This window comes from Amborella trichopoda, chromosome 6 (genome assembly GCF_054954075.1).
Source record: "Amborella trichopoda isolate Santa Cruz 75 chromosome 6, AtrichopodaSantaCruz75HAP2 v2.0, whole genome shotgun sequence".
In the NCBI taxonomy this organism is placed as follows: Eukaryota; Viridiplantae; Streptophyta; class Magnoliopsida; order Amborellales; family Amborellaceae; genus Amborella; species Amborella trichopoda.
The window spans coordinates 9,619,927-9,633,099 of NC_142341.1; the positions used below are offsets into that span (position 1 = coordinate 9,619,927).

The following is a 13,173-nucleotide window of genomic DNA, read 5'->3' on the forward strand; positions in this document are numbered from 1 at the left end:
TGCTGGCTCTACCACTGATCTACGAGTGGATCTGCTCACTTCTTAATAGATTTAGCCTTGGATCAGAATTTGACTGTCCCACTTTCTATCATCACTTTTAAAATCAGTTTGTGGTGTTCATATCTGAGGGATCTTCCTTTGAAGATCTCTTTATTTGCATCGTAACCAACTTGTTGACAAGCGTTTGTGATATTGAAAGAGCACACAACTGATGGAGAATATATTGGTCATCGATTTCACATGTCACGAAGTGTCCATCTCTTCGACACTTGGATTCTCCCTTTCTCACACTGTAAAAAAATAATCTTCTTCATCCCATCATTTCAAATATCACAAATTTGATTCTCCCATTGATCTTTAGCATTTCTTCGGTACCACTAAGTCTCTCTGTTTATCCCTTCATTTTGAAGAAATGAAGATGCTTTTATAGGTATTGTGTTTCTTCTTCTTTTTGATATTTCCATATCGCACACTCTTTATATAGTGTGTCATATCTCACCAACTCTGTATTACCTCTCTCTAAACTTTTACTATAATAAACCATACTCATGGCACACTATAAAATCCTTCAAATGAGCCTTAAAAAGTTCTCCATTTTTTAGGAATCCAAAGATGTGCTGAATCATGCCACATCTTTTAATCTACTGTAGAATAGAACATGAGCATCCCATGATAAAAATATGATATCTCTCAACTCATAAAGAGCTTATCTTCATATCTTTTTGAGTATTCAAATAGACTCAAAAATATAAAATAGCGCTCAGTTTCATCAACAAATCATACCATTTAGTGAGTCTTCATTTTAGTGACATTTACGTCACAATGCAATTTTCTCAACAGAAAATCAAGTTTAGTACCTCTTAATTAAAAATTTGTTTCTTTCAATCCTCAAATAATTTCTTCTTGAAATCTATTGTGTTGCAAACTAGACTCAAAATCAAATCATAATATTATAATGTGAATCCCAAATAATAGTTTTCTTCAGAGAAATAAATAAGTGACATTCACATCACTAAATAAATCATGCTGCAGAATTCCAGAATGAACATTATCTAGTAAAATTGAATTCTCTTTACCCTCATGGAGTTTCCCTTTCAAACCAATTTTGTTTGAAAGTAGAAACATAATGGTAACACATATATTTCTACAAGCCACATATCACTCTGTTAAATAGGCTTGATAAATACAGCCATTCATATTTCAACAAAGAACATACCAAATTGTAGAAAATTTAGGATGACCTCTCTTCCATCCAAAATTTTTACTCCTCTCTTCCCATAGATATTTCTTTCTCAGATTAATTTTATTAAAAACAAGACTCATATTGTAAGTCTAAAAACTTAGTGTAAGCCCTAAAACATTCTGTTAAGAATGGAAATAAAATCATGACTTCCAAGTCATTGAAATAGTTTTCGTTGTAGAAAATAACACTTGACGCCCTTCAATAAATTGACCATATCTTTCAAATCACAAAAAATTTCTTGATGAAATAATTTTTGTTTGAAATTACACTCAATTTGATGAGTTGCAGCCAAATTTCAGCTAGAAATAAAATAATATGTTTGGTGGGAAAAATCACAGAACTCAATGGATAGTTCCTAAATTTTGCAGGGTCAAAACTGACACCCTTCATTGATGAGTCCATAATTCTCAATTCCCTTAGGTTCTCCTACTGAAAATTTGCAGGTAGATACTACTCTAAAAAACTCATACTATTACTAAGTATGCAATTGAAAAATACATCATTATCTTCTTCATATCACTGCTCGAAAATAGCACAGAATACCTATTATGCAGAGTGCATTTTCAGTGTTTGAATATTTTAATAATTCTTAACCGTGGGGGTATTACGTGACACCAAAGGTCATTAGCTTTCTCATATCTCATTCTCAAGCTTGATCTAAACTCAATAAAGAGAAAAGACAACTAATGATATCAAGTATAAATAGTCTGATACCAATAAAAGAAAGACTAATGTGATCTTGCTGGGAATATACTTTTCTATTTCTCTTCTTTCTCCCATTTTCTTTTGTTTCTCTTTCTTTTGGAAAAGATCACTTACAAGTAGCTTTATTACAATAACTTTTTCTTCAAAGAAAATAAAACTAACAAATCTTTCATCAAAAAAAAAAAAACTAATAAATCCAAGATCTTAAAAATCTTAATTCCACTAAACCAATTTTCTTTTAGTCAAAGAAAATATCCACAATTCTTATTCTTGAAAATATAAAAACAATATAATTAAATATGGCAAGAAACAAAAAGAGAGTGTCAAATATTATCTCAACCGGGCTAATTACACCCCACACCAATCACCATTATCCGATGGAACGGGATCAATGATCAACCTTCAATCTCAATCGGGAAGGCAAGCTTAAGCCAAGCCACACCAATGGAACGTGAACCCCTTTGATCACAAACTCAAACTCTAAGTGAATTCCCTTAACAACCTAGTTTGAGAGAGATAGATTCTTTTTTTGCTATACTTTAAAACCCTTAGCCATAAATCATAGTTAAGAGATGGCAGAGAGAAGAACTCCATGGCCTAAACCCTTAGCTCCTTTTCACAATGTGGGAGAGTGAGAGATCTCAAAGATGAGAGAGTAGGGTGTGCCCTCTTTGGGCTTTCATGACAGAGAGAAACTTTCTTAAGAGAGAGATAGAAAGATAACGTGTAAAGATTTTGGGTAGAGACAATCCTTTTTTATAGGCTTTAAACAAGATTAGGGTTTTTTAGAGTTTTCCTTGGCTTGCCTCTCATGTGAGATTGGATATAAACCATTGATCATGGGTGACTTGTGGGGTGAGAGATTTGAACCCTCCATTTTATAACCATCAACGTTATAGAATGTGCTAGAACCTTTATCCCCCTCTTTCCTTTGACCATTATCCCATCAATATAAATCATAATGTTGTGCTTTATCCAAAAATATGCACAAGCCTGATCAGGCTTTTTAAAAGATTCATTCAAATCTTTCTCAAGATAAATCACCTTTCCTAATCTCATAATAACTTGGCGTCCAAGCCAAAGTTATTAGTTATTACTCTTATCAACTCAACCCTTCAAAATAGGCAAACCCCCCTAAAAGTGCCACGTGCCACCAATGGGGATAAAAAGCCCCTAAAATTTGGGTGTGCCACCCATGTGGTGACTTTGTTAGCCCCCACAAATTTAGGACATGGAGGGCCCATATGCACAATAGCCCCTAATGTTTTTTAAATAGTTTCTAAAAATTAATGAAAGATTTTAGAATTAATTTGAATATTTAAAATATTAAAAATCAATATCTCCCTTTTTACAAATCCAAATTTTATAAAAATATCCAAATATATAAAAAAATTTAAATAATAATTTTAAAATCATATCATCATAGAATAAACTCAATTAAATTCATTAGATTGGATAAGAACAAATATGGTCTAGGAATAAACATTTAGGGCACTCCATCTTCAACCGTGGACTACAGTCTACACTTGTTTTATCAACCGACCTAGTGTTTCACATGACCCCACAGTCTATGTAGGGGCTCATTAGTGGGTCACCAAAGTCTGGCAGATGAGCCAAGGGATAGTAATCCCAGTTTGTAGATTTCAGGTTCTCCCCTATAGACGTGTCAAGGTCACCTAGACCTAATACAACCACAACTCCTATAACGCATAGCGATATATCTCATACATGCATAAGCTTTACGCTAAAAGGTTGTTCACTTTCTCGAAACGGCTATCATTATGCATGTCGTGTGATGATACATGGATGAGGCTTTGGCCCCCGTCTCTAAAGACCATCATCACACAGAAGGGTCACACAGTCCCTCTGCTCACTCCTCCGGGCATACTCCGTCCTCATCGAGGGATGACCTATTATAACCCTTATCAGATAGTTATCTATGCTCAAGTAACACAGATTTTTCTAAACTGACTGGCCTAGCATGTCAAGCACAGTCTAGTATCAGCAAACATTGTTTGCTTAATATGGTCAACAAGGGACTATACTCCCATTGAGTTCATGTTCTACTATATCATTTCATTTTACAAGCACTCATAAGGCCTTTAATGGCCACACTCACCCAACACGTAGAATGTAGCCCGCAACGAAAGCATTAGCAAAACCCGAAGGGATCATAGAATCCAAAACCTAAGGCACAACAAATTGGATGTCATTTTCTGGCTTGGTATCCTTGATAGAGAAGAATGGTGGATGAGGATTCGAATCGCCGACTCCAAATAATTGGAAAAAGGCTCTAATGATAACAAATGATAATAGATATGGATTTACATTAGTATCCCAGTCACATGAGATTTCACACATCTAGGATTAGGTGTAAAAATGTGGAGAATACGCTTTCACATATTAGTAGATTGTATTCATTTATAAATTCTAAGTTTGAGCAGTTGGAAATGGAGTCCAAATGGTGAGGAGTTTGAATTTTACAACTCAGTAAGTTTTAAATACTTGGGAATGGAATAATACTTGGCTATGTTTGTGTATTAGACAAGGCAAGAAAAATATACAGATTGTGAGAAGTGTTCATGTTTCAATAGAGAAGACAGGTCAATAAAAAAGTCAAGGAAGGGTCCGGAAATTTTCCATTCATGCATCCAACTTACATTGAATCAGTAATCAACCAACGAAAAGATTTATCTTTTGTAGGGGACAGCCCAAAGTTAGTTAACGAACTCCTTACCAGTTTTCATGAAGGCAGTTATGGAAACTACATTATACGAAACTCATTTAATATCTAATCCCATATAACTGCTTTACACTAACACCACATTCTCTCTCTCTCTCTCTCTCTCTCTCTCTCTCTCTCTCTCTCTCTCTCTCTCTCTCTCTCTTGTTTTAAACTGTTCTGTCTACTGGAGACCTCCAACATATATAGTCCATGTAAAAATAAAAAAGCCATCTTCCTCGTTTGGCTATATCATGGCCACAAGGCCAAATGGCTTAGATGAATATAAATGGCTCACTAATTCATCTAATATAAAATTTCATAGAGTTAAATGATGAAAAATGGCAAATGAAATAAGACAAATAAAAATAAATAAAAAGTTAAAAAGAAATGAGATCATAAATTCTCAAGAAAAAAGATACAAACATCACGATTTCATGGATAGACAATTTAAAGCAATTAACAGAAACATTCAGTACAATCGGACAGGGAAAATACTCCATGGGATGTTGCATCAAATCAAAGTCTATGCCACCTTTACACTTGATTGCATCAAAATCTTTCTTTTACTTGTGTTATAAATCGTGACACAAAGCATGTCTAAGCAATATCTTCCAACCGGATTCACTAAAACATGTGCATTAGTCTCAAAATCTCTCTAAAGCTTTCACAGAAATGCAAAACATATACAGAAAATATCCAAAAAATATAATAGCAGGAAAATGATTGTTCTACAATCGAAAAAAATTGCTGAAAATCCCCATAGTAAGAAGCCTTTTACTAAAAAAAAATAGAGCGCTTACCTAAATCTGAGGCAGATTCTCTGTAGTTTTCTTCAGTTGAAGAAGTTGATTGGAGCTTTTCCTCTACTGTCCATGAACCAAAAGGCTTTCGTTTCTTCGAGAGGCAATTTCAGCAGTTAATATTGAAGTCTAGTGCCTAAGATCCACCGAGTTTTCGTCCGATTCACATGCCCATGAGATCCGTAAGAGTTACTGGAAACTCTCTCTCGACTTAAATCTCTCTATCCATCTCTTCCTCAGCTCCCGCAATGGCGTCTCTCTCTCTGAGCTGCTACATCTGTCACTCTGCGCCTGGAAATTAATCTCTCCGTCTCTCTCACTCTCTCTATCTCTCTCTAAGCTTCATATCTCTCAGGGAGCTCAAAGCAAAACCCTTTCTCCATTCACAAGCAAGCCTTCTAGAGTTTGCATTTGCAGTAGTGCTGCCACAAGTGTTGATTTTTACTATTCGAAACTGAAAAATTACAATTTAAGCCGTAAAATATCAGCAAGATACTCGGCATGTTAAAAGATCATCGATTTGGTTACGGGCAAGACTGATGGGCTTTGTGATTAATGATTCGTACGGCATAAGCACTTGTCGCAATCAAGAGGCTTTGCCTCTAGACCTTCTCGGCGGAATGAAAGGCACTCGTGCCTGAAGCCCAATGACGAAATACACGCTTTATACTAAGTGACGGAAATAGCCTTGGTAAAGTTTGAATATTTGTGTATTACTGTAATTCGATTAGAAGCTTATAATTTGACGCGCTCTTGTGCTGATGACCATGGTTAGCATAAGTTTCACCACTATTTCCTTTGTTTTATCGCAAAGATAGGGGTGGCACTATTGGGTCGATCGACCCGTGTTGGGTCCGAATCTCCGACGGGTCGATTTTGGTTCTAAATGAGCTGGACATACTTAGTATGAAATATAAAAATATATGTAATAATATATATATATATAGAGAGAGAGAAATGATCGTATAGGATCCTCCACTACGTAAGTGTGCAAGACTTTAAAAAAGTCAAATCCCATACTTATGTAATAAATATTTTAAAGATCTGTGTCAACTTTAATATTGACCTTTTAAGGTCCTACACACGTGAGTGGGGGAGGGCCTTATGGAATCATTATATATATATATATATATATATATATATATATATATGTAGAAAAAAATTATATCACGATGCAACCTTATAATATAGAACTGCGGATGTACCTCAAAAATCCATTGGAAAAGGTAGTTTTAATGTTGAAAAACCCTTTGATTGATCATCTCGACATCGAAATATATGACCATGAAAAATAAAAAGATTTTAAATATTAAAAATAGTGCATTTTACAACATATTATCTATACAATCCATTTTCAAGATTTTCATATGTTTATAGATCTTCTTTATTTTAACCATGTTTTAAATTTAAAATTTTATAATTAGATATAAAAATAGATTTTGAGATAATCCTAAGAACATTTACATCAAAAGTATATACTATGATCAAATTTGAAGGTGCACCTTACCTCTACAATATGTATGCCAACTGCACCTTATATATATATATATATATATATATATATATATATATATATATATATATATATATATATATATATATGTATATATATATGAAAACTCTTCCTAATGCCTATAGGCAAAAATAAATAGTAATTTTGCCTATCATCATCATCATCCAAACTTCATCGCACGGTCACAATTATCCTGTAATATTTTATTTTTTAGTTTTTTATATAAATCTAAATTACTTGAAATTTAGAATGTGTGTACATCTTAGTGAGTTACACTTATGAAAAAAAATAATTCATAAATATAAATTCACCAAAATACATCTTAGTGAGTTGCACCTAATAAAAATATGAAAAAAAAGAATTCATAAATATAAATTGACCAAAATACCCCCAAAAATTTATAGGGGTATTTTGGTCAATTTATATTTTTAAATTATTTTTTTCTTGTTTTTATTAGGTACGCCTCACTAAGATGCATGCAAGCCCAAATTTCAGATAATTCTAATTAATAAGAAAAACATGAAAAATAAAATACTATCAGACAATTATAACCGTGCGATGAAGTTTGGATGCTGATGAGGGTAGACAAAATCACTGTTCATTTTCACCTATCCCAGGTTTGGGTCTGGTCCTAATAATGACCTAGTCAAGTCGGGTAGGGGCCTAGTCAGGGTGGACCCGATTTGATGCCACCCCTATGTAAAAAGTACGTGTACTATGCTCCCTCCAAAGCATAATTTACTTCTACTCTCTCAACTAAAAGATTTATTTGGGAGGATTATTTTCAAATATATATATACAAAGAGACCATTTACTTTTAGTATAAGAAGGTCACAACCATTCTTATCCTTCAAATTTCAAATGAAATGGTTGTAAGTGTACTTGTGACTAAACTCAAAGCCCAACAAAAAAATGTCTTGAACTTCGTGATACAAGATTACTAGATGATTATTCTCAAAAAGATAAAATTTCAAATTTGAGTATTCTAAAACTTAGATCTCGTGATTTAAAAATTCGAAGTTCTCTGTTCAATCTCCAGACATTAGTTTTTTTCTAATACATAGAAGGCACAATTACGATTTTTTATTTATTGAGGTTAAGCTATGGGTGGAATAGGTTACACCTCTAAATTTTGGGATCCTAAAGTTATTTCTAGATAAGGTTTTATTTGAGTCGAGGGACTAAATTGACATTATACTCCCGTTGGAGTATACTATCTTTTGGCAATTGGAAATTTTTGCCAAAAGTTATACATCAAGATCGAAAGACGTTGAAAATGAGATGTCAAATAAAAGCAGTGAAGGTAGTTCAAATCTTGTCCACCTTTCGGGAGAACCAGGGCCTCAAAATTTGTTGGATTTTCAGCTCTTTTTTTATTTTTTCCGTCTTTGTGCACTGATCCATATTGGCAAACACCAATCTGGGTTGAAATATTCGAGAGGCCATATCTTTGCAATCTAGGTTCCAGTTCAGAATTTAAAACCCCGGGCCAAAATTGTACTGCATTTATACAAATGTGGCGAAGAAACAATTGATAATCATTGAACTAAGTGGCCAATGAGCTTCAATTGTTATAGATGAAGGAGATGATGAGAAAAGCCTTAGGTAAAACTTTAAGCTAAATTTGAGGTCTAGAAGTGCCTTTTGGGGCATCTTTAGTGCACCACAGGGCGGCCACAAAGAAAATAAGAAAAGACTATATTGCGCCTGTGGTTCATCATCTTCATGAGAATTATAACAAGCAACGAAATATTTTGCAAACATTCAAGGGCCGTATTTCCCAATTCCTACAACCAAACGATCTCAAATTTTAGTTTATTGCTCCTTGCGACATGGGCTTTTGATCTATGTATGGATTAATGGGTTTCTCCACTTGGATCAAGATCGAATCGAGCCAAAAATTTAGAGGTTTGCAACAAGTAATGTGTATCACTCCCCATTATGTCTGCTCACTCTCGGGACGATATCTCGCATTCTGTACAGTGATTTGAGTCAAAAGTTTGCAGATTGCTTCCTAACTCAGAGATGAACATATCCATATATAGCAATCTACAATCAAAATCCAATAAAAGGGGCAAATCCTCGTAAGAAATTAACTAAATTTTATGAGACTATAGTTGCCAAAAATAGTAAACAATAAAAGAGTCATGTCACTCCAATTCAGCATCATCTTGAGCTAAAATTTTCACCAAACATTGATCTCGGCGTCCTCCACAAGAATCTACCATCTGGTCGTCAAATATCAGGGAAATTTTAGCGTAATGATGAGGTGTAGAAATAGGTAATTTTTATTGGAAATGAAAAAAACTCAAAATGAGTGAAACTCAGCAAATAAAGGACAGATTTCATTCAAAATTTATTGCAAAATGATCATAGTTGATTGCTTTACGATTTTATCAAAAAAATTTGGGCCAACATTGTTGATGGGTTTTGGTAGTAAATGAAGAATAAAGACTCATCAAGGGCAAATCATTGAAAATTCCAAGGTTCAGACAATTTTTTTTATCATTTCTAAACATAGCCCGAATATAATTTTAATAACCCATCCCCCTTTGAATCATACTTTTGATTTTCCACCCACCAACTTTGAATACTTTACCCATATTTCCCATTGTTTATAAAAGCCAACTTAAATCTCATTTTTAGGGGTTGGAGATTAAGCCCTAACCTAGAGAGAGAAACTCTTACATTAGAGAGATAAAATTCGAACTTCCCAAAGTGCCCTTGCCTCCATTGCATAATCCTCAAACTACCCCTCAGCTTTATTAAATTACCCAAATTACCTCTCTCTAAAATCCAAAATAACTAAAAAAACCTTTGAAATTAAAAAATCTCCAAAAATTCCCATAAATCTTAAAATGTTAAAATACCCAAAATACCTTTTAGAACCCCTAGTTTGGAGTGGTGATGGGTTGGGTCCTAGCTGTTGCTTCAATTGGACTTTATGTCCTTCATACCTCGGTCGTGGATCCACCCATGGGGGCTTTCGACATTGAGTCGGACCCTTTTATGGGTGTGGATGAGACTTCGCATAGGGGTGATGATGACGAATTTTCGTCAACCCTTTTTTGAAATCGAGTTTCTTTTGGGAAATCGAGTTTCTTGAGAGGGGGCAGCGCAAGGTTCATACTCAATCATGAGAGGGGGTGGCTCTGGGTCCCAAGTGCCCTTCCCAAAAATCTAAAATACCTTTAAAATTATAAAATCCCAAAAAAATACAAAAACAACCCCAAAAGAGTCTCATAAACCCTAAAACACACCACAACACCCAATATACCCTTCAATTCTCAGTTCCAAGAACCAAAAAATTCCAAAACCCAACACGACCAGGTCTCGACGAGCGGGCTTCTCTTATACCAAAACACCGGTCGTCAAGTATAAAAAAAAATAACAACGTCAGGTACAGTTAATTGGTAAGTATCTTACCCGAAATGTGATCAAAGCTCAAAAAGCATGACGATTTATCATACCTTCCACCAAGCATTATCTGATCCCAAATAAGTGATCTTACCATCATCCCAAAGAAAGGTTAAGGATCATTCCTAAACCAGTAAATTAGAAGAAGGATGGTGATAAGGGGAAACTCAAAGAAGGATAATCCAAAGCAGCCATAACCACCACAGTGGTTCCAAAGAACAAAACTAAGGGAAGGATAATCCTCCATAAAGGACTACAGCGGTCAAAATCTTTTGCCCCAAATCAAAGACACAAATAGCAATTAGAAGTACTCTTTCAACCGTGAAGATGTCCATGAGATATTGGAGAAATTATTAGCGTATGATAGAAACGCCACCTCCAAGATATCCTGACCATGTGAAACGAAAAGATTAACCCATGTGAGTAGGACTTTAAAAGATCACCATTAAATTTTGACACAAATCTCTTATTACATGGGTGTGGGACTTGGATGAATGAGTTTATTAATAACTTTTCTTAAAATCTGTGTCAAAATTTAATGGTAATCCTTTGGGCTTCTACTTACAGTAGGAGGGTCTCATAGTATCATTACTCATGTGTAAATTGTATCCAATTTGAAATTGGCTAATTTCTTTAATTATGAAACCCTAAATTCCTAAAATCGCAAAAACCTGTAAACCTTAACCATAGGAACCATACTAGCCTCGTCATACATCACAACCTGTAGTCAATAATCCCTACTAAAACCACTAAATCCATTCAAATCTACCCAAACCAGAAATTCTTTTCGGAATCTCTCTAAATCAACATGAGTTTATCTAGAACAACACAAAAAACCCTCAGAAAATGATTGATCGGAGTCACCAAAATTTCTTGGAATTAAACGAAATCACCATTGCTGGACTCCAGCAGAAAATCCGCCATAAGCTTAAGGTGGGATCGGGTCAGTAACCTGATGTTTGCCGCTAGGCCTAGGTACATGGAAGACCACGTCGCTGCCATCTTTCGGGTCATGTAATCTTTTGAAAAATTTTGGATGGTGCTGGATGTTTCTTGGACTTTCTGTTTGATTGTTTAAAAGTTGGTTTTAATGGATTTGACTTGTTAAGAGGTCCAAACCTATTGGATTCAGAATTCTAAAGATAAAACTAGGACTCATAATCCAATTGAACTAGAACCCAATCAAACACATAATAAACACCCCTCTTAAGGTCTTTTTGAATTCAGATCTTTAAGCCTTAGAAAACAAAAAAAAACCCTAAAGTTCTTTAGAATTTAGAATTTAGAATTTAGAGAGAAAATTCCATAGGCTAGAGCCTAAAAACCTAGAGAGACCCTAGGTGACTAAGAGCCCTAATTCTTTACAAAACCCTAATTTGAGAAAAGCCTTAAGAAGAACATGTCTTAAGCAACCAAACTCTATAAAGAACATGCCAAAGGTACAAAATCTTCAATAAAAGAAAGAACAGAGTAAACTAGCTCGCGGTCTGACATGGGTGCCAACTCTTATTCTCTAAGTGTCTTGGGCCAATTACCCCAGTTCATGTAAGTTTTTTTTTTTTTATTTAGTTTTTTTTCCTTATTTTTCCATACATTTTACATAATTTCAAGCCGCGATAGTATGAGAAGGAGATCTATATATGTAAATCCATCTTCTCATATATTGTAAATTAACTAACCTCACTATTCTATAGCAATGTTTGAAGTGTTTAGTTTCAATTTTATTCTTTTTCCCTTTTTTTTCCATCTTCTCATATGAAGTAATTCAACCAATCCCATTGTTCTCTATCAATATCTTAATTGTTTAGTTGAAAGCATGAATCAAAGAGAATTTCTTTTTGAGATCTCCCTATATTTGGTTGTAAACAGTTTTACACCCATTCTAGGGTCGAGCTTGAAATCACATAAAACCAGTAAAAAAAACACCCCTAAGTCATTAATTAGGGGCCATTTCGTACATGAGAAAAGACATCTGAAGGACAACATAGGGCCTCACAAGATATCCGGGATTTGTTGCTTTCAATGGGGCATATTGCTTCAATGAAGGCTAATGTAGTGATTCTTTTTATTGAGATATTTTGTTTTTTTTTTAGATTTTTTAGGTTTTGGGCTATTTTGGTCCTTTTTTATTGTAGGGATTTTAAGGATATAATTGAGAAGTTTATTTTATATTAATGATGAAGTGGTTAGGATTTGTTAAAGGGGATAAGGATCTGCTTAGTTTAGGTGAGGCTTTCCTAACCATTAGGGAGAAGACTGAATTGAGTATGAGAGGTACACGTGAGATAAAAAGAAGGCGAGAGGGAGATAGAGAGAAAAAATTGTAGGGGACAAAAAAAAAGGGAGTTTTTTTTGTGGGTATTTTTATTTGAGAAAGGTTTCTATACTTCCTCTATAGCATAGAAGATCTATGCTTCTCCTACCATCTACCCGTCTAATTTTGATCAAGAGAGCTACTCACTGTTTGATCTTAGATCCGACGTCTAAAAGTATTTTATTTTTAGTTTTTTTATACAAATTATATGAATATAAAATTTGGTACGTGTCATCTTCTCATTAGGGCGTACAAATAAAAAATATTAAATTTGCTTTTTATAAAATATAATGACCAAAATACCCCTTGCAATTGTCAAGGGTATTTTGGTCATTTTATTTTATTTTATTTGTTTGTCTTATATTTTTCGCTAGTGCGATTTTAATAGAGGATTGGACGTACAAAATTTGGTGTCAAAATAGTTTATAAAAAAAAATTGAAGAATAAAATAGTGTA

At 34.3% G+C, this 13,173-nt stretch overlaps 1 long non-coding RNA gene across 3 annotated transcripts in view; it reads right to left on the minus strand.

The window, feature by feature from the left end:
• Nucleotides 1-6,112, minus strand: part of LOC148781551 (uncharacterized) — a 72,017-nt gene extending 65,905 nt beyond the window's left edge. For 2 of the 3 annotated variants that reach the window (XR_016057678.1, XR_016057679.1), the window contains exon 1: nt 5,474-6,112. This is a non-coding gene — a long non-coding RNA (uncharacterized LOC148781551). The remainder of the gene's footprint in view (nt 1-5,473) is intronic. The other variant, XR_016057680.1, reaches the window with a different exon arrangement.
• Between the last annotated feature and the right edge of the window lie 7,061 nt (nt 6,113-13,173).